General features: G+C 50.9%; 1 protein-coding gene across 2 annotated transcripts in view; it reads left to right on the forward strand.

The window, feature by feature from the left end:
• LOC147736985 (uncharacterized) overlaps positions 1 to 22418 on the forward strand; it is a 189538-nt gene that overhangs the window by 112149 nt on the left and 54971 nt on the right. The window lies entirely within an intron of this gene.

The raw sequence follows: 22418 nt of genomic DNA on the forward strand, positions 1-22418 counted from the left end.
GTGCATGCCCCTGACATTCCAGGTACATATCCGAATTTCAGCCATTGTCATCACTTGTGTAAGACCCACCCATGTCATCCAGCCCCAACCCTCCAAGAGGGGCCCCCCACAGACCTCCCCAGTGCCTTCCTCACCTCCAGACCAAACACAGCTGCAATCACATTAAAGAACGACCCAGACAGGTCCCAAAGGGTGAGGGTGAAAGGGAAAACATGGAGCCTAGAAGAGGCAATACAATAAGAAATGCCAAAAGGTCGGCTGCGTAACATGCCGCCGTCCAAACACTCAAGTGAGCTGTATTAAACTGTTAACTATACAGTTCTAGGGGGTGGTGAGCAATTGGCACAATAGCGATGCAACAGTATTGTTCTCAGAGGGGTCAATGTCCCACCCCGGGCCGGAATAAGGTGGGTCATATCTAACAGGCTTCACCGGGCATCAGCAGATTCAGCGCAGAGGGAGAGTGTCCGTCTGTTGCAATAGTTGGAGGGAAAGTTCGTGCGAGGGCACACACCTCCAGCAGGGGGGGAAGGTGCCATAGTGGCATAGTTCAAGTGCGTGCAATGTCTGTAAAACGTTATTCACTGCGTCTCGCCGATTCCTTCCCACGTGGAGCAAGGGGGGCCCCCCTCGTCTATTGTCGCCAAGCATCACTCACCTCATGATGAGCAGGGAATGCGTAGGCGCGATAGTCACCGCTGTGTGAGTGTTCGGAAAACCCAAAAGGGTCCTCCTCAGCCGAGTAAATCCACTGTCTGCGGCGTGACTTCAGGTGTGTCTATGGACTGTTGAGAGTCCGGTAGTCCGTAGATTGCTTCGTTGTCACTGGGGAAAGTGTGCGGACTGGCATGTGGGGCAGAGGATGGCGCAGGAGAGCTGCTGATTTCCGTTACCCTGCGCAGTGCATCTTGTTGTTCCTGCAAGACTAGATCTGCTGGCGGGGAGTGGGTCGTCGTCTCCTGCGAGCAGTGAGGTGTGGGCGATTTGCGTCTGCGGCGTCGCTTCGACCCCCGGGAGCGCGCCATCGTGACAGTGCCCTGTGCTCTTCGAGGTGCCTCCTCCACCCCTCCATCCAGCCAAGCTTCAACTTCCTCGGGGCTGTTAAAGAAGTGTGTTTTGTCCTGCGCCACCACTCGTAGACGCGCCGGGAAGAGGAGTGAGTATTTGAGACCCGCCTGCCGTAGCCTGCGCTTCACCGCCAGAAAGGAGTGCCTCTGCTGTTGCACCTGAACGGTGTAGTCGGGGAAAAACATCACTGTGGCGTTGTCTATCCGAACGTCTCCTAGTTTCCTGGACTCTCGCAGAATGGCGTCGCGGTTCCTATAGTAAAGAACGCAAAAGATCAGTGGTCTGGGGTTAGAACCCGCGGGGAGGGGTCTCGTGGGCACTCGGTGGGCTCGCTCCACCACAAAATGCTGCGATAGTGCGCCCTCCGGCAGGAGGTCTCGTAGCCAGTCCTCCACATGGCGCGTGGGGTCTGTCCCTTCCCATTCTTCTGGTATGCCAACCAGTCTGATGTTGTGTCTTCCTGCCCGTCCTTCTGCGTCCTCAGCACGCTCCTCCAGAAATTCAACCCTGTTGAGGAGGTCACGTATATGTTTGTCTTTTTGACTCACCCGGGGTCCCAGATCAGCCACTGTGGTTTCCAATGTGGTAGTGCGGTCCTGTAGTTTCTTGTGGTCGGCCTTGAGATGGGTCAGGTCAATCGCCACACTGTCAATCTAATTTTCTAGGGAGGCGCGAGTTCTGGAGGGACTCTTCCAGACGTTCCATAACAGCCAACACACTATCCAATTTGGACGTCACGTCAGCATCCATTTTAGGTGGCGATTTAACCTGTTTCCCTTTTGTAGATGTACCGCCGGTTCCAGTGCGCGTCTTCACACCTCCAGACATGGGCAAGGCGGTGTGTGTGAGTGGTCACGGCTCACAGGGAAGGCAGGTCCCGAGGGAGGGCCGCTGCGATAACGCAGGAGCAGGCAGGTCACCAGGTCCTCAACTCCCAAGCGACCGGAGGGGCCTGCCTCAGTCACAGCAGGAGCGCCGGCAGGGTGTCCACTCGTTCCCGTCCTGAGGAGATCCTAGTTAGTCGCGGTGCCCGCTTGAACAAAGTCAATAGGATAGGGCAGGCAGGAAGGGTGTTCAAAGGATGTGGCGGCGCACCGGCCGGCGGCGCAGTGCAGGGTGTGGGACGTCTGTACTGCACACTCTGCAGTCTCATGTGAGCAGGTCCCCCGATGGTGGTACATCACACCCAGCAATCATGTGGGCAATCGTGTCTCTCCGCCCCACTACGTGGCTCGCTGCTGTGGTCAATGGGCAGGGAAGGTGATTGTGTGGCAACAGTCGGGGTTGGTACACCAGTGTGCAGCAAGGAAGAGCACCCTCTTCAGGGCTGCAGCTTATCCCAGCACTGTCAATGTCCCGGGGGGCCACCAGTAGCTCATGCCTGTCAGCCAATCATCCCCGCCAGTCCAGGCTCCTCACCTCACAGGGGATTGTCCCCCCCAGCAGTCCACAGTTGGGTGTCTCTGCACGTGTGGTGCTCCACGCGGCCCCCAGGGTCAGGCACGTGGGAATGCAGCGTGGGGTCAATCAGGCAGTCACCTCTGGGCGCGGATCCCGTTGGCACCAATGACGCAGCGCATCCCCCTCCGGTACCTCCGGGTGCGTGCTCAGTGCCTGTGTTGTGGCGAGTTCCCAGTGGAGTTTGCTTAGTGCCGCCACAGCCTCCGCTGTCCTGCAAAGTGGCGCTGCGCCGCCGAAATCCGTCGGGTGTTTCCTCCTCACCGCCCCAGCAGCGATACAGCCTCCCGCCGCGTGGAAAGCAGGGGAGGGCGCTCAGGAGCGGGGGGGCCGGGTGAAGGAGTAGGGCACTGTACAGGCCGCAACACAGCGGCTCCGCCGGGGCTCCGGTCTCACGTTGTTGGGCTCACCGGGCCCAGCTCAATTACAGCCGCAGTGGTCGATGGGGTTGCATCTCCCCGTCGCAGGCTCGCAATTGCCCCCAAGTGTCGCGGCGGGCGTGTGATCCCACCGGTGCCCGGTGACAGTACGGCTAGGAGGATAACGTCTCCCCCGTGGGCCCCGCACAGCCTGGCAATCGCCTCCTCACGCTAGAGGCCGGAGCCTCTTCCACTCCTCCGATGACACTCCCGTCTTCCTCAGGGTCCCGTACCAATGGACAATCGGTATCACAGGGCAGCAACAGGAGCAGTGTGCCCCGCGATCGCAAGGCCAAACTTCCGGGCCCCACCTCAGAGTGCCGGGCGACTCCTCTGCGTCTCCTGTAGGCCGCACCGGCGGGCCCAGTGGCAAGCTGCAGACCACGGCCTTTCGTGCCCGCTCGCGCCGGGCGGGTAGCTGCCTGCACGGCCACAGTCAACCAGGCAGTGCCGAAGCGGTTTCTGATCATCAAGTGCCCCAAAATCGCTGGATGCGAAGAGTATGGCCAATTGTCGTTCCGCCTCAATTTTCGGCCAGTTCAGAGGAAGTATTACGGATAATCGGCCCAGGGAAGGGGAGCTCAGGACGGAGCTCTACCCAGTTGCTGCCGCCGCCATTGCGTGCCAAGCCACGCCCCCCTTGTGTGGTGTCCCTTTGTAGTGTCCTTCATTGTGTTACTGTGTATGATCATAAATGCTTTACACACTGCCTGTGAGATAAGCCTAGCTGCTCATGCCACGTTACCACAGGGTTGAGCAGGCGTTATCAAAGGGCGTAGCCCCCTTACTCTGACTTAGGAAGAAGGGTCCCTACTTGGACTGTGGCTAGCCACTGGCAACTAGAAACCCCCACTTCTAACATTGGTGGTCAGCGGTGAGGATCTGGACTTGCATTTGTGATCGCATACAGTAATTATAGTGTACACTACTGAGTGCAGACCATAACGCAACCACATACATTTTTGAGATTTCTTCTATTTTTGATTGATATCGCTCGTTAGTTCTACAAAGGGCAAGCCCAGATCCAATGCCTCGGAGGATCTCTCCTGGGAAGAAGAGATAATAGATACCTACAATGCCAAGCAGCTCAAGTTCTTTTGCAAAAGGTTGACAGTCCCTATCACAGGCCTCACTAAGAGAGAGGAGTTTTACAAAGCCCTGAAGGCCTGGCTAGAAGCCAGGGATGCTCCTAAGAATGTGGAAGGGCCTGGGGAGGAGGGAGAGAATTTGGGAGAGCAGCATGTGAGAAGTTAGCCTGGCATATGATGTCCACTATTCTAGTGGGCACCTTGCACCAGTCTAAACGACCCTTATTGATGGTGGTTGTAAAGTCAACCTTATAGACAAGCTATCCTAGTGGTAGCAGGGACCAGCAGTCTTAGGCTAAAACTTCAGAGAGCATGTAGAGCAAGCTGTTTTACCAATTATAATCCCTGGAATACCAAATGAAAGGACACCACACAAGGTATATATCAAATATATATGTAGTTATTTCTAACACAACCCCTCTGCACTCTTTATGAGGTCAGAGATCGAAATACATCACAAGTTACTCAATTAGCATACTATAAGTTGCACAAATACAGTTATGCCCTAGGGGCCTCACAAACCATATACTAAGTAAGTGGTATGAGGACCACTTCGGAAATAGTGAATAGGCCTAGGGCCTAGGGAATCGCTGGGACTACACTAGACAACCAAAGGTTAGGAAGTAGGAAACCCACGGGAGACGCGTGCAGTGTCTAAACACAGTCGCGAGTTACCATTGACTTATAATGGAGAACGTAAGAGTTACAAAGTTACAGTTTTAGGACACTTCCAGATGGACTACAGTAAAACCTCTTTAAACTAGGACACTTCGAGAGTCAAGACCCACGGGAGCACCGGAGTACTCGAGTTACCTCACCCAGGGAAGCCGGGTGCATAGGTATCTTTTCGTGTCGGGTTTTGTCGATGTTTTCTATGGAGATCTGTAAAGAAGTGCTGCAGGCGACCAGAGGAAAAGTGTCCGGGTGGATCCAAGGGTGGATCGAAGAAGTGAAGAACCTGAAAGCAGAGGGGACAGAGTCTGGGTCACTAGTAGTGACCAGGAAGGAACCAGGAAGGAACCAGGCGATGTCGAGTTGATTTCAGGTGAAGAGGCAAAGCTTTTCTCTGCAGCCACGAGGACCAGGAGGTGTCAACGACAACCAGGAGCTGGATTCGAGCTGTACCATGAAGGATCTAGTTGACTGCGGTGTCGGTATCCGGACTGGTAAACACAATCCACGCAGGAAGTGAAGATTGGCAAGCAAGGTCTGGTGAGGTTCTCCTGCGCAGGGAAGCTGGAGCAAGCCTGGAGCAACCAGGAAAGCAGTTTGGATTCAAAGGAAAGTCTTCAGAGGGCTAACTAGCCAGCAGGCTAGCAACGGGAAGACGCGTTGAGCTGAAATGCAAGAGCGGGCCCCACATGGCGTGTGGAGGGCTGAGCTTCAGTGCAAATGGCGCTCGGGTCTGGGACTTCTTGTACCCCAATGCACAACTGTGAGGGTGCCTCGGTAGTTGCACTGTTAGCAAAATGCAGGATGTCCAGGGTGTCCTGTCCCACGTCTCTCGTGTCCGCCACGGGTCTCAGCTTTGCTGTGGATGTGGCTCGGAGTCAGAGAAGTCTGAGAGTCCAGTTCCAGTGTCGCTGATTCGTCGGGTTACGGCGGGAGCAACGACAAAGCAGACCGGCAAGTTACTGGTGGTGCCTTTTTGCACAGGGTGGTCACTCCTTGACCACAAGGGAGATGTCTTCTAGTCAGTATAGAACGTCGAAGTTCCAAGAGTTTCATATCAGAGTTTCATTCCAGGATTATCTAAAGTCCTGGGGACCCAGCACCTATCTTTGTACTAAAGAAATGGGCTGGATTACCTACCAGGTCCCTCCTATGGGTGGACCTGAGAAGGGGGTGGTTACACCCCTTTCCCTTTGTCCAGTTTCATGCCAGAGCGGGGCTGGAGTGCCCCAGCAACTGGTTTGAACCGGGCTATGCATGGAGCACCTTGGGTGCCTCAGGCAGTGTCTGGAAAAGCATCTTTCCTTTCAACCCACCCTGCCCCAATACACTACAATCTGTCTGGAGAGGTGCTAGCACCTCACTCGACAGGAAACCTATTGTCCAGACCTCCCTTGCTGGAATTTTCCCCAGCAGCAGGAGGTCAGACTCGCGTCTGTGGCAGCAGCATCCATTTTGTGATGCTGAGGCTCTGTTAAACTTTTAACCGGGTAAAGCAGTAACTACATGTCTTCTCCCTCTAGAAGGGTGGAATGCTACCCCTGCCGCCAGGACAGGCGGCGGGTAGTATTCCAAAGTGTTTGACACCTTACACGACATGTTTTGATAAAGCCAAACCAAAGTTAGCATTAACCGCGAGGATTATAATGCACTTAAGAGTATATGGTATGGGTATATCATAGAACAGCTATAAGGAGATGGTTCCGAAAGCTGCAGAGGGGCTCAGCTCATGCTAGGGCACCCTATCACATATAACCAAGCACTCTGCCTTCAGGATTGTCAAGGCCTACCATAGGAGTGACTTATAGGTGCATATTTGTCTATATATATGGGTAGATATAGATATACTATATCTAAGTAAGGGGTGATTACACCACCTTACCCAAGCTGAGTGATCAGCCTGTGGTGTCAGTTTGGAGGGCCAGCCAGGGGTGACATAATACATGCTTCAGCCCCTGGTAGGGCTTGGATGCACCTATGCCCTGGGTACCTAGGGTACACTATACAGGGGCTCACAAAGGTGACCCAATACCCAGTCAGGTATGTACCTAAAGTACATGGTATCAATTTAGAGAGAGAACAGCTGGGCTGTGGGTCTGATTAGCAGGCCTACAGCCACTCTAAAGTCGAAAAAAACAGAGAATCACAGCAAAAAGTGGGGGTAACCATAGGAAGCAGACCCTACTCTCTTACACAGCAGGTGGAAGTAGTAGATTTGGTTGGTGAAAAAGCACTGTCTAGCCCGGGCACGAGTGTGTCCTCAAGGGGTCTGTCTCCAGAGGAGATGGAGGACAGGGAGAGAGATAGGAGGCATAATATGGAGATGGCTAGGCTCAAATTGGAAGGTCAGAGGGACCCCAAGAACAAGAAGTTAGAATTTGAGATGATGAAGATGCAATTTGAACATGAGAGAGTATTGAGGGAGTTGGAGATCAAGGCCAAGAGTGTAGAGATCTCCCCCTCTGGTGGCAGCATACCGGTAGTGCATAATGAGAGTAGAGTGTACATCCCCAAAGAGGTTATTAAGGATTTCCACAAAAGTGAAGATATTGGACAATAGTTTTCAGCATATGAGTTAGCTATGGTGTCCCACCGGGTCCCTGAGAAGGATTGGGGAGCGCGGTTGTGGGGGTGCTTTGTTAGTGAGGGGAGGGATGCCTCGTTGGACCTACCCCAGGAAAGTAGAATGGTTTATGTCCACATGAAGGAGTCTTTGATAACCCGCTATGGTTTAACCCCTGAAATGTATAGGCAGAGGTTTAGGACCTGCAAGAAGTTAGAGGGTACCACGTGGGTTGAATATGTGTCTTTTTTTTGCAGAGCAATGGAGCGCTGGGTAAAAGGTAGCAAAGTAGAAACTTTTGAACAACTGTATAATTTAATTGCATGGGAGCATTTATCTAGTAACTGTTTTCCTGAGCTACGCCAGCGCCTGATTGATTGCAAGCGAACTAACCCTAGGAAGCTTGCTGAGGAGGCGGACAGCTGGATGAGCACCCGGGTCCACAAAGGTCCAGTGGGAGACTTCACCAGAGGTGGGCAGGGTCCCCAGCAGAGAAGTGGGGGGACAGGGGTAAACCAAGGGAGTTTCCAAGAGGGCCCCAAAGTAATTCCCAAGGGAACCAAGCAGTGGTATCCCAGCCTCCCCAAGAGCAGAGGTCAGTGCCCCCGACAGGTTGGCCTGTTCAGAGGGGGCCCCTTTCTTGTTATAAGAGTGGCCAAGCGGGCCACCGGTATTTTGATCCCCTGTGTCCCCTGAGAGACCAACCTGCACCAACCCGTGTACCCCCATCCTGCCAGCTTACTAGTGTAGCCCAGGGAGAGGAAGAGATGGGTACCCCAGAAGGGTAGGATCCCGTAGAATCGACCCTTGTTCCTTTAGGAGACTTTGAGATGGTCCCTAAACCCGCACTGCCTGAGAACACTAAGAAGTACCGGCAGTGGGTGACCATCAATGGCCATAGAGTGGAGGCTCTAAGGGACTCAGGAGCCAGTGTAACGGCTGTCCACTCCCGGTTGGTGTCCAAAGAGCAGGTTGTCCCTCATGCATTCTACCCTGTAATGTCAGCAGACAACTCAGAGAGCCAATGTGAGGTGGCTCAGGTTCCCTTTGAGTGGGGGGGGGGGTCTCAGGAACTCTTCAGGTGGCTGTGAGGCCTGCCATGCCTGTAGACTGTCTGTTGGGCAATGATTTGGAGAGCTCCCCATGGGCTACGGTGGAGAGGAGAGCTCATTTGCAAATGTTGAGTCTGCCTGAGTGGGCATGTGCTACCACCAGGTCCATGACAGCTAAGGAGGGTGTTGAGAAGGACTTGGAGCCTGAGAGTATGGCCCAGGTCCCGGCCTCAGAGAGAGTGGGCAGGGGGCATGGGAAGCCGGCCCCCTTGCCTCCCACGGCCCAGGAAGGAGCAAACCCCGAGGGGGATGCCCTGGAGCCCACCGGGGAGCAGAGCACCAGCCTGGGGGACCTACCTGAGCTGACCCACTGGCAGCAGGAAGGAGGGCCCACCAGGGAAGAGTTTTGTGAGCAGGAAAGAGTTTGCCCTTCTCTTGAGGGTCTGCGTCGACAGGCTGCAGCCCAGGTGGCAGGTGACAAGTCTGGTTCACATCTGATTTATTGGGAGAACGGTCTCCTGTATAGCGAGCTTAAGGCTGCTGAGCTGGGATCAGCCCGTCTGCTGGTGGTGCCCGCATGCTTCAGAGCCTTCCTACTGGGGTTGGCTCATGACATTGCATTGGCAGGACATCTGGGGCAGACCAAGACCGTTGAAAGGCTGGTCATCCACTTCTATTGGCCCCAGATGTGCAAGAGTTCAGACACTCATTGTAGGACATGTGAGACTTGCCAGGCAAGTGGGAAGAGTGGGGGGAAGATCAAGGCCCACTCCAGCCCTTTCCAGTTGTTAGTACCCCATTTGAGCGAGTGGGGATTGACATTGTGGGGCCTCTGGACCCCAGGACAACCATGGGCAACAGGTTTATCCTGGTCCTGGTGGACCATGCCACCCGGTACCCTGAAGCCATCCCACTCAGGATGGTGACGGCCCCCGTGGTGGGACGTGCACTGATGGGGATTTTCTCCCTCGTGGGGTTCCCCAGAGAGGTGGTGTCTGACAGAGGGACCAATTTCATTACCCAGTACAAGAAGTCTCTGTGGAAGGAGTGTGGGGTAACATATAAGTTCACCACTCCTTACCACCCCCAAGGAAATGGTCTGGTTGAAAGGTTCAACCGAACCTTGAAGGGCATGATTATGGGCCTAGAGGAGCCCTGAGGCATAAATGGGACGTCCTCTTGCCATGCTTGTTGTTTGCCTACCGTGAGGTGCCAGAGAAGTCATTATGGCTCAGTCCCTTTGAACTGCTCTATGGCCATCCGGTAAGAGGGCCTCTGAGTCTGGTCAAAGAAGGCTGGGAGCAATCTCCCAGGAAACCTCCCCAAGACGAATTCAACTACATCTTGGCCTTCAGGAACCAGACTCGGCGTTTCAGAAAAATTGCTGAGGCAAATCTGGAAGCCAGCCAGGAGGAAATGAAACGCTGGCACTACCAGAACACCACTCTGGTTGAGTTTCAACCTGGTCAGAAGGTTTGGGTACTGGCCCCAGTGGAGCCTGGTGCGCTCTAAGATAAGTGGACTGGTCCCTTTGAGGTGGTGGAGCGCAAGAGTCAAGTTACCTACTTTGTGGACTTTTAGTCTCCCAGGAACCCCTTGCGGGTCCTGCATGTGAACCGCCTGAAGCCCCACTTTGCGAGGTCTGAAGTAGGCATGCTTCTTGCCACAGATGCTGGAATGGAGGAGGAACGTGAGCCTTTTCCTGACCTCCTGTGTGCAGGAGAGAAGGATGGGTCAATGGAGGGTGTGGTCCTCTCCACCACACTGACCCCTGAGCAGCAGAGAGATTGTCACCAGCTGTTGGGGCAATTTTCTGATTTGTTTACCCTAGTGCCTGGTGTCACTGAGTGGTGCGTCTATGATGTGGACACCGGAGACAGTCCTCCTGTCAAGCACAAGGCTTACAGAGTGACTGACCGGGTCCGGGCCTATATTAAGGAGGAGGTCTCTGTTGGACTTGGCCCTTTATGCAGGGTCATCCCTGAACTTTTTGCCTTCCTCCTATATTCTCTCTGACCTGTTTTTTTTGGTTTAATGTTATGTTATGTTATGTTATGTTATGTGGTTTTTATTTGGCGCACAGATGACTCTGGGTACTTTACCACTGCTGATCAGTGCTAAAGTGCATATGCTCTCCCTACTGTAAAATTGCTATATTGATTGGATTCCATGATTGGCTTATTTGGTTTACTGTCAGACCCCAGTAAAGTGCACCAGGAGTGCCAGGGCTTGTAATTCCAAATGCTGCTAGTGAGCCTGCAGCACGGGTTGTGCCACCCACAGAAGCAGCCTGGTAAAATATGTCTAAGGTCTGCCACTGCAGAACCTGCGTGCAGTCTGGTACTGTAATGCTGACTGGGCAAGTGCACCCACTTGCCAGTCCCTAAACCTTCCCTTAACTTCATATTAGTCACCCCTATGGTAGGCACAAGGGCAGGGTGCAATGTAAGCATAAGGTAGGACAGGCCCTGATGTGTGTGGCATATCCTAATAGTGAATTACAGCCATTTTCGTTTTTCACTATTGTAAGGCTACCTGTTCTCATAGGCTAGAATGGGCTGCTGGAATTATTACACACTATAATCCCAGCAGGCTCAGGGAACATGGTAGAAAGTCAAGTTTAGTATGCCTTAACTCAGAATAATAAAATACATATTTTAGTAAAGTTTATTTTAATATCCTGTGTTTGCAAATGCTACTTTTAGAAAGTTAGTATTTGCTTGCCTAACCATTTCAGCCCGCCTCTGCTAGGATGTGTATCTGCTGTCTGGTTTCTGTGTGTGACAGGGCTGGGGGGATTCCAGGAGAAAGGCTGGGGCTGCCAGGTGGTGAATAGAGAGATTACACCAGGATAGGTGGGAGGAGTGCCCCTGGGCTCTGAATAGGGCTGTGCTCTGCCACCACAATGCTGGCTCACCCTCCTGCAGAGCGTCTGATGTCTCTGCCCTGCATCTTGTAAAGAGAGAGGGCAGACTGTCAACAAAGTGCTCCTGGACTGTACTTGACATCCACAATGCTGGCTCCCCCTCCTGGGGAGTGTCTGATGTCCCTGCCCTGCACACTGAAAAAAGAAGCCAGAGTCTGCAAAACAAAGTGCTCAAGGACTGGACTGGATTAGGCCAAGGCCCCCCTGGCCTGGGAGAACGAAGGTTTTTGAGTATAAAGGTAGGAGCCCTGCTCCTAAGAAACCAGATCCTGCTTTTGAACCAAGAAGAAATCTCTGCCTGAGGAGGAGGAACCAGGAAAGCTGAAGGATGAGTACTGTCCCTATCCTGGGGGATTGGCCTGCAGTGGTTGCCTTGCTGCCAAAGGAGAGAAGGAACCTACAGAGACTTGTTTTATTTTACTGAAAAGTCTTGTGCTTCAAAACGATCGCCTTTCCCGACGAGCTCCCGGACGTTTGCTCGCCCCCTTCATTGCCACTGGAAGCCGCGACCCTAAGTGCGCCTCATCCCCCTCGAGTGTGCAGCCTGTGCCTGGCCTCCCCGCCACGGGTGAATCCGCTCTGCTGAGCCGTGTCTGTTCCGTCCTGCTTGGGCCGCCCGCACCCTGCCTCCTCCCTCCCGTCGAGCCGCACTGCTCGCTCGCAGCCCCCACCGCCAGAAGTGAGCTCAGAAGTACAGCACGAGGTCCGTACGGTCCGTACGCCCGAAGCGCACCGACCGCACCGCACCACGCTCCTGAACTCGGGGACCGCGCCGCACAAAGGAGCCTGCCCGTACGCACACCCGGCCCACAGCACATCCCCAGCCTGAACGAAAGGTACGGCTCGTACGCCGCAACCGCATGAGCGCACCAATCGCCTGCCCCGCTCCTCGAGGCCCCCCACTCTACGTCTCGCACGGAGACATCCCAGAGCCAGGGCCCGCCTCAGAGAGGAGCCGCCAGCATCGTTGCATCCACGTCGCGGATGCCGCCTGCGAGCCGGACTCCGCACCACCAGAGAGGTACTGTTCACCCAACGCGCACTACGGTGCGTACGCCCGGGCCCCAGAGTCTGCAACGCTTTGTGTAAATTACCTCTCTGCCGCATATCTAACCAGTGGGAGTCATACAAAGTGCGCAACGCGCCCTAAAGGAAGAAGATACGCTTGTTTAAAGAACTCTCTTTGCCTAAACAGTATCGTTGCCCCATTGAAACGTTATTTGGTCTTGTATTTAAGCCTGCTTAAGAGATATATAAAGAAACTTTATTTTTTGATACAAATACTATACTGGTGTCCATTCTTGGTACATTCCTAAGTTACTGTATGTGATCATAAATGCTTAACCACTAACGCCCTGAAGTTTAGCCTTGTCTGCTCGCGCCACGCAACCTAGAGGGTGAGCATGGGTTATTTTTAGGAGTAAGTCCCTTGCCCTGACTAGAGGAGTGGGTCCCTGCTTGTCACAAGTACTTATCTATGCCAACGAGAGACCCCAATTCTAACAGTCTCCAAAATGTTTGCCCTAGGGGTGATTGAGTCCTCTAGCAGCCCATGGTCCAGCCCCGTGGTCTTGGTGCCAAAAGCTGCAGCGCCTGGTGCCACCCCTGAATTCAGATTCTATGTGGACTACTGAGGTTCCAATTCGGTCACGAAGACTGACATGCACCCCATCCCCAGAGGTGATGAGCTTATTGATCGGTTAGGGGCTGCCTGGTGGCTGCCCGGTACCTCAGCACGTTTGATCTAACGTCTGGGTACTGGCAGATCGCCCTAACTGATGGGGCCAAGGAGAGGTCAGCGTTCTCCACACCAGATGGGCTCTACCAGTTCCGGGTTATGCCCTTTGGAATGAAGAATGCCCCTGCCACCTTCCAGAGGTTGGTCAACCAGGTCTTGGCTGGACTGGAGGATTTCAGTGCCGCCTACCTGGACGACATTGCAGTGTTCAGCGCCAGCTGGGAGGAACACTTGCGCCACCTCCAGGAAGTGTTGATGGCACTGCGCAGAGCAGGCCTCACAATCAAGGCCAGTAAGTGCCCGATTGGGCAGGGTTCTGTGGTGTATTTGGGACACCAGGTGGGGAGTGGCCAGGGAGCTCCCCTACAGCCTAAGATTGAAACCATCCTGGCATGGGAGCCCCCCATGTGTCAGTGTCAGTTTGGAGGGCCAGCCAGGGGTGGCACAATGCATGCTGCAGCCCCTGGTAGGCCTAGGGTGCACCTATGCCCTGAGTACCTAGGGTACACTATACAGGGGCTCACAAGGGTGACCCAGTAACCAATCTGGTATCAATTTAGAGAGAGAACAGCTAGGCTGTGGGCCTGATTAGCAGGTCCACAGCCACACTAAAGTCGAAAAACCAGAGAATCACAGCAAAAAGTGGGGGTAACCATAGGAAGCAGACCCTACTCTCCTACATCTGGGGCTAGCAATTTAATGTCTATTTTTTCCAGCAGACAAATTGCCATGATATCATGGTAAACAGAAACTGAGCTCTGCCAACAGCAAATCAGAGCTTCCGCAACAGATCTCCTGACAGTGCGGGTTGCGTGGGGCCTATGATTGGCCAAAACCCATGACATGGTTGTAGAGTAGGATTGTTTGTGGGATCTTTAAGGCCCAACAGGTAGAAACGTACCTACTGGTAAGAAAGCATGGGGGTGGGCACAGTTCTCTCATTGGCTGTGAGTTTGCATAGAGAGTGTACAGATGGCATCCCACCCCTCGCACTTGCAAGAGGCCGACGTCACACACTAGACTCTGTCTGTCTGGAAGCAGCTGAGTGTGTGGGAGCATAACAATGCAGCTCCCTGAAGCCCACCTGCAGTGCTATCTGGAAAGAGGTGGTAAGATGGGAGCGCAGTAGGGCGCGTGCACCGCAGTCCCCAGTCTGAAGCCACCGCTGCTTCTGATGGTGACATGCTTTGGGCCATATTGAAAAGACTTTACTTTCACCTACATATTTGATAAATATTAGCTACGAGAGTCCAAAGAATTGTTTTTTTAAATATATATAGTAAACTTTTTTGAGTTTTATGATAGCAATCTAGATCCGACCCACCAACACACCTTCCCCAACATTGTCACCAGGGGACAAGTCCTAAAAAAAGAAGTGGGGGGACGCTGACGTCACGACAGGAAGTGACGTCATGAAAGGTGGCTTGCACCATCAGACTTATTGCCTCCCCTCGCTCACCCCTTAGATGCGATTGCATCAGAGAAGCAGCGCGTGAGCAGCATTCTAAATGTGCTCCGATCTCGCCCCAGAGAGGCCAAAGAGTAAATGTGTGGCTCCATTTGCTCCAGTTATTGAGCTTCCTGTAAAATAAGTGGGGGGATGCCGTCCTCCTGTGTGGTACCCCGACTCAAGCCTGAATTTGCCACCCCGACTGACCACGCTCGGAACCTTGGCATAATCCTCGACTCCTCCCTCTCCATAATCCGCCAAATCAGCGCTATCTCCTCCACTAGTTTCAACTGCCTCTAGATCATACGTAAGATCTTCAAGTGGGCCCCCCCAGACTGCAGAAAGACCGTCACCCACTCACTCATCACCAGCAGGCTCGACTACAGCAACGCCCTCTATGCTGGAATCAACAAATCCCTACTACTCAAACTCCAAACCATCCCAAACGTGGCCTCCAGACTAATCCTAGGGATATCAAGCCACCAACACATGACACCTCACCTTCGAGAACTCCACTGGCTTCCCGTCGAGAAGAGGGTCACTTACAAACTACTCACTCACACCTACAAATCGCTCAACAACATCGGACCCAAATACCTCAACAACCGAATGAGTTTCCACGCACCCAAGAGGAACCTCCGTTCAGCCGACCTCGCCCTAGCAGAGGTCCCACGCATTCACCGAAGCAGAGCTGGAGAGAAAGCTTTCTCCTACACCGCAGCCACAGCATGGAACACCCTCCCAGTAGAAATAAGACGCTCGCCAACCCTTCACACCTTCAGACGGGCGCTCAAGACCTGGCTTTTCGACTGACCGTAGCGGCACTACCTTCCCTCCCCGAGCGCCTTGAGACCCTCACGGGTGAGTAGCGCGCTTTACCAAGCCCTGATTGATTGATTGACCTTAGGAGGACACGCAGAGCTGCAGTGACAGAGAGCATGGACAGTGCCTGGCTCCTCAGGCCCCCACATCCTCTGGTCAGCCCAGAGTACTCCCACCAGCCTCCCCAGATCCTGGCATGTTTGCGGGCGCACCCCCCAGACCCACCAGTCCATTGCGCATTGCCAGTCCAAGAGTTGATCCCAACGGGGATAATTCTAGTCTAGTATGACTTTGTACCCGATATCCGGAATTACACAGCACCTTGATAAATTAGTTTCAAGATTCCTTATATGGAACATCAAGTAATCACTTCAAAACTGCGTTCTGTACCAATTCTCACCCAGGTCCTATGGCCCTATGGATTTCCTCATTTTTTTTGTAATCATTTGCTATAGGATATATCAATTTTTTAAAACTTTTTTGGCTATTTATTAGGTATTTATTAAAGTTCTTTTGTATGTCGCAATATTTTGATGGTTGGATATTTGATTGTATAAATGTTTTAATATTTCTCCTCATGTTCCATAGGAATGCTCTGATTTATTTTTATAATTTTTTTGTACACTACATAGTATGTTTAATAAAAGTCTTTTTTAGGAAGCAGCTATGTATAAAGGAAGAATTTTGTTGCTGGGGTGCTCTCTTCCACTTCAGGAGGACCACTCTGGGTGGGCCGTCAGTTCCACCCGGTCAGCTGGGGTGCTCTCTTCACGTCAGGTGGACCACTCTGGCTGGGCATCCCTTCCACCCGGTCAGCTGAGGTGCTCTCTTCCACGTCAGGTGGACCACTCTGGCTGGGCATCACCTCCACCCGGTCAGCTGGGGTGCTTTCTTCCACGTCAGGTGGACCACTCTGGGTGGGCATCACTTCCAACCGGTCAGCTGGGGTGCTCTCTTCCACGTCAGGTGGACCACTATGGGTGGGCATCACTTCCACCCAAACAGCTGGGGAGCTCTCTTCCACGTCAGGAGGACCACTCTGGCTGGGCATCACCTCCACCCGGTCAACTGGGGTGCTCTCTTCCACGTCAGGTGGACCACTCTGGGTGGGCATCACTTCCACCCGGTCAGCTGGGGTGCTCTCTTCCACGTCAGGTGGACCACTATGGGTGGGCATCACTTCCACCCAAACAGCTGGGGAGCTCTCTTCCACGTCAGGTGGACCACTCTGGCTGGGCATCACCTCCACCCGGTCAGCTGGGGAGCTCTCTTCCACGTCAGGTGGACCACTATGGGTGGGCGTCACTTCCACCCAATCAGCTGGGGAGCTCTCTTCCACGCCAGGTGGACCACTCTGGCTGGGCATCACCTCCACCCGGTCAGCTGGGGGGGTCTCTTCCACGTCAGGTGGACCACTCTGGGTGGGCATCACTTCCACCCGGTCAGCTGGGGTGCTCTCTTCCACGTCAGGAGGACCACTTTGGGTGGGCCGTCAGTTCCACCCGGTCAGATCGGGTGCTCTCTTCCACGTCAGGAGGACCACTCACTTCACGTCTTTAACCACCCAGGGCAGTGGCTCAAAAAGTCTCTTTCTGCGATGAAATGTCTTTCTTCCTGGATCGAAGCAGATATCTAGATGTACCAGGGATTGTGTTGTCCGGGAAGACTTCCTCAGGTCTTTCAGGTGACACAGCTCGTCCTTTCTCGGTAACCAGAATGTCGCTGTGATCTGTCAACACAGCTGGGCTCACGAGGGCACGCAGGACTTTTCAACAACAGCATGCACCCAATTCTTCCGGTTGGTCACTTGCACTGCAGTTCTGGTAGCCAGGAGGACCTGTTCCGAGATGCCACGGTACTGGTCCGTTGAAACAACTTTGTCAAGACAAAATCACCAGGCCACAGATCATGGCCATCTCCCCGTGACCTATCTGGAAGGGTTTCCCGTACCTGCTGATAAATAGAAGACAAACTGTCAGTTAACTGGGACAAATAGTCACTCATTAACACATGGGGTACATCATGTGTAGGGCGAGGCTTAGCGATTCCCCAAATATTCATGGGCCTGCCAAAAATATTTTCATGCGGCGTAAGGCCAGATCATGTATATGGTATTGAGCAGGGCCGGCAATATCAGGATGATCCCAAACTTGCATGAGTTGTTTTACTATTGAGGATGCACCAACATGTGTCGGCCCATGTGTCATGTGAATCATGGGGTATAAGTAGGCTGTGGGTAACTTCCATTTGGTCATATCTTTATTCCTCCAGCAGCCCTCATCATCCAATGCTCCCTCCTTAGACCATTGGTCTAGTTCATCAGTGGAGGCAGATTGTTGCATGTTCAGCACCTCTTGCCTGCCATCTTGCCAACGTTCAGGTGTGACTTCATCTCATACATGGATGTTGATCTTCGCTGCATTGCAGTCGTGCAGGCTATGTAATCCGCAAATGCGTTACCTGCTCCTATTTCATCAGTCACTTTCTTGTGTGCACTACATTTAACAATTGCCACTTTCTTAGGATAGGTTAGGGCAGTAAGAAGATTATGCACTAATTCTCCATGCACTATCCGTGTCCCACGTAAGGTGAGGAAGCCCCTTTCTTTCAATAAGCGACCAAAATTGTGTGCCACCCCAAATGCGTACTGGCTGTTGGTGAAAATTGTGACATTGGAAGGCATTCTGACATTCAGTAGTCCATGAGAGGGGCATCGGAGTGTCTTTAGTCAAAGGGCCAACAAAGGTTTAATAATGTGCTAAAAACTGGGGTTCCACTGCCTACAAAAAGAAGTAAGTTCAATCAGTGCACGGACATCCTTCTGAGTATGGGCCACAGGCGTACCTAAAATAGTCTGAATGCGATCTGATGTGAGTGCACGTCCCTCCTTGGACAGGAGGTGACCTAAATAGGTAACCTGCTGTCTATAATAGTGCAATATCTTTCGCGAGACTTTGTGATGATGGGAGGCAAGAAATTATAACAATAACAGTGTTCCTTCTTCACACTGGTCAGGGATATCTTCTCTCACTTGAAGTCTTACAGGAGGAATAACCATTTGACCCACATCAGTATCTGATCTAGCCCACAGAGTGCAAGACAAGTACACCAGAGTGGCATCCTCAATGATAAGACAGGACCTCGCAACCATTGGATAATTGTCATTTAAATTAATATGTACACCTTCTGGGGAACAACGTATTGTAGCACGAAAATATTTAAGCATATCGATACCCACAATGTTGTCCGGCATGTTAGGGGAAAGCAAAAATGGACATGCTGCAGAGAATTTGTCAAGTCTGAATTCAAGTGGCGTAAAGGGGGCTAGGTATAGGTGTTCCATTGAACCCTATCGATGTTATCATTGTGCCAGACAGGGGAGCCCCAGGAACCAATCTTTTAGACAGAACACTACGAGTGGCCCCTGTATCAACCAGAAACCGATCAATAGATCCCAAGACATTTGCGGCAACATAGGGACCCATTTGATCTACTGGCACCTCAACCGGTTCCTTACCTCATCCTAGGCATTCCATATGCATAATCGGAATCCACAAGGGCATCAGCAGAATAATCAGACATTTGATATTGATTTCATTTTTCAAGAGAATTAGAGTAATTTGGTCCTTGTTCAACTGCTTCAAACCTGGGGCGAGCTCCTGTACCTCCCCTGCTTCCTGAATTCCCTGGGCGTCCTCATATGCTGCCCCTTACCCGCTGATACTGCTGACCTCGCAAAAGAGGGCACTCAGAACGCTAATGTCCAGTTTCTTTACAATAAGCACACTGATTAGGGGACAAATGTGCTCGAGGAAGAGGGGGTACTCCAGGTGTATACATTACACTCCTCCTCTTCCACCTCCCCTAAATGGTGAACCATATACTTGAGCCAACATAACTTTTGTTTTTAATTCTTTAACCTTCTTATCCTCCCTGCCTTTCGCTTCCTATTGCTGTTGCCCATAATATTGGGCAATAGTCACAAAAGAAACTGGGGAAGACGTGGTCCAAGAACCCTTGCTGGCCTTTAGGCGACTAGCTATTTCCGGTAACATATTAGCGACAAATTTGTCAATAAACAAATGCTTACCAGTATCATCGGCCAATGACTGACCACTAGAATCATGAAATGTCTCTTCAAATTTTGAAAAGAAATAAGAAACTAGCTCATCCTTTTTCTGTTCACAGGACGCTAATGTAGCCCAATCTATTTTCTTAGGGGGTATGAGGGTCTTTAACTTAGTCACAATAGCTTTAGGAATATCTGATATCTCCTTCTGAGGTTTCTACGCAGGCTCCGTTTCTGCATCTATTTGTTCAAAATGTTTCCAAGTATCACCATATGCTACATTATCATCTATTTTAAGTATCGTTCTACACATATCAGGAGGCAAAATAAGCCAGAAGAACATATCAATAGCTGGCAACGTCATAGTGCAGGAGCTAATGGCACCTTCCACCTCCTCATAGAAGGCGCAGGATTTTTCTGGGGGTCGGGTAATGCAGCTTTAAGAGCCATCACGTCAGCTCTATTCCAAGGGGTGTAAATACAATTATATATAAAATATCCCTTTGCATCATCCGAAGTTGTATCATCATTGGTTCCCGCACCCTTTCAGAGGAACATACATGGGTGCAGCTTCACACGTAGGTTTCACAGTAACTGTAGTACTACTGGGTGCAACCTCTTCCACCGCAGCATCGATGTCCTGTGCTTGAATTTAAAACTGCTTCTACACCTCTCTATTTTCTCGCTAATTCTTGCTCCTTTCATAAACGTAATGTTACGGAAAAGTCCCCACTGTTAATCGTTTATAATCAGTATTTATATCAGCTGGCTCTAGTTCCTGAGAAATTTGTCTGTAATCAAATATTACCTCCCAAGCAAAGTTTTCTACAAAATAAAACTGCTCTGTATTTTTCCCCTGTTGAACCATAGTTACAATAAGTAATGCTGCATGAGGCCGGCGAGCCTCCTCCCTAGCAGCGTTTTTTAATTTATCTTTTTCTGCTCTGGTCAAAGTAGAGCAAGTCTGTCACCCATCTTGTTTATCTTTATCCTTTTCTCCGGAAGACAAATGCTCCTCGTCAGACCTCAGACTCAGGGGCACTTGGAGTGGGAAGTTTATACGGGGGTGGGCGGCGTTCTAATAAGATGCAATCATCCTGAGATGTATCAAGTTGGGAATACAGAGGGCGCCTAATATGATAGTGGCCATTTCCATCTAATCAACGTTCCCTATCATCTTTTTCTATTTTTTCATCCTTTTCTTTATTTTTTTATTCTAGCTCTTTTTGATATATCATTTTTCGTTGTTCTTTTTCTGGTCCGGCTTCTGCTCTCTTCGCTTTCTCCCATACTTCTTTCTCCCACATACGCACACAATCAAACATATCCTGTCTACTTTTTCTTTTAAATAAACACTGCTCTACATATTGAACCTTTTTAAAATCGAATGACCCATTCACTGACCATTGGTGATCGGAATCTTTCTTTGTGGATATGTTCCATAGTGGACCATACATTTTGGAAGAAATATAATTCAATTAAAAAAATACTTTATTTCGGTCAAAGTGACCTAAAAAGTGCAACACGCAGCAAACATTTACATAGAAAGAAAAATTGAATCATGCTGACAATCATGATTAAAAAAAAAGATAAAACTAATGGTAATTATACACATATTTTCATATTAAAATACATTGGGTTTTTGAGATATGAGATTTGGGCAAGACTTACACAATTAATTTCGGAAAGTGCGTAGTGCAATAAATACATAAATTAACTAAAAGAAGGACGAATATAAAAAAGCTGAAGCTATTGGATTAAAAACTATACATGATATACAAGGTAATTAGGGAGTTGCTTATACTGTCGTTAGTACTTCACCACAGGGAATCAATGCAACATTTCAGGATCTCAAATAAACCCTTCTAGTGCACCACATTGAAAACAGGAAACCTGCGACCGAATATGCTATTGGGATGCTAGAATCAGATTTCAATATCCTAAAAACTTCGAGACATCGCCTATTGCCAAGATTCCTGTACATCTGGACCAACCAACGTCTCCTTGCTTTCTGGTAGCCTGGACAGCTAAAAAAAACATGAAGCTCGGTTTCCTCAGGGGGGTCACATGCCGGGCACTGGATCATTTGTTGGTCTCTCCACTTAGATGTAAAGCAGCGAAGTGGAAGCACCCCATATCTGTATTGCAAATAGAGCTTCCTGTCTGCTGGTGTATTTATAAGATCTATTGCCGGCTCGAGGCAAGGAATATCTTTTATTTCCAGAAACCTACTGGAGAGTTTCCCAATTCTGGAAAAGGTGTGAAGTTGAGACAGTCTGTACTCTTTATAGCATGCCTTCGCGTAATCCTTAGATATAAACAAACAGGCTGACTCAGGTTCGAACCAACAATCCCCTAAACCCATGCTAATTAGTAAAGATTTAATATGTGCAAACCACAGAATCTTTACAGCACCTCGTAACCTCAATACCTCTAGTAGTTCCTCCCTGTAAGATGTAAGTTCGGGGGTGGTCCACAGGCAACGCCAGTACATTATAGGTTTAAGACACGCTACTTCAGCTATTGGGGTTATACCCGTATCAAGACGTAGCGGGACCAATTGGGTGCTACATGGCAGTCTAAATAACTGTCTTAAATATTGGTTCTCCACCTATGTTAGCTTCTTCAAATTTAGGTGGCCCCATAGCTTTGCGCCATATAGAGCCCCACCTCTCACCTAGGCCGTGTAGATTTTAATTGCTGGGCTAATGGTTCTTTTGCTAGACTTATTGAAAACCTTCATGATGCCACCTGAAGATTGTGCTAGTTTTAGCGTAGATTTTGTGATGTGCGCCCCCCATTCCATAGACTCGGAGATTGTAATGCCTAAGTACACAAAAGATGAAACTCTCTCAAGGGGTTTGCCATTTAGGGACGGGTTAGGGCGTGTGCTTTTTGGGCAATTGAATGCCATAAAGGCCCCCCCATCCTCAAAAACTTCATCACCCCTTACAAAGCCACCAGATCTCTCCGCTCGGACCACGAACACCTCATCACAGTTCACAGAGTGAAAAAAGCCCGCACTGGGGGCCGGCGATGTTCTGTGAACACAGCGAACCTTTGGAATACCCTCCCCCGTAAACTGAGGATGGA

The sequence above is a fragment of the Lissotriton vulgaris genome, chromosome 1_1 (assembly GCF_964263255.1).
Source record: "Lissotriton vulgaris chromosome 1_1, aLisVul1.2, whole genome shotgun sequence".
NCBI classification, from domain to species: Eukaryota; Metazoa; Chordata; class Amphibia; order Caudata; family Salamandridae; genus Lissotriton; species Lissotriton vulgaris.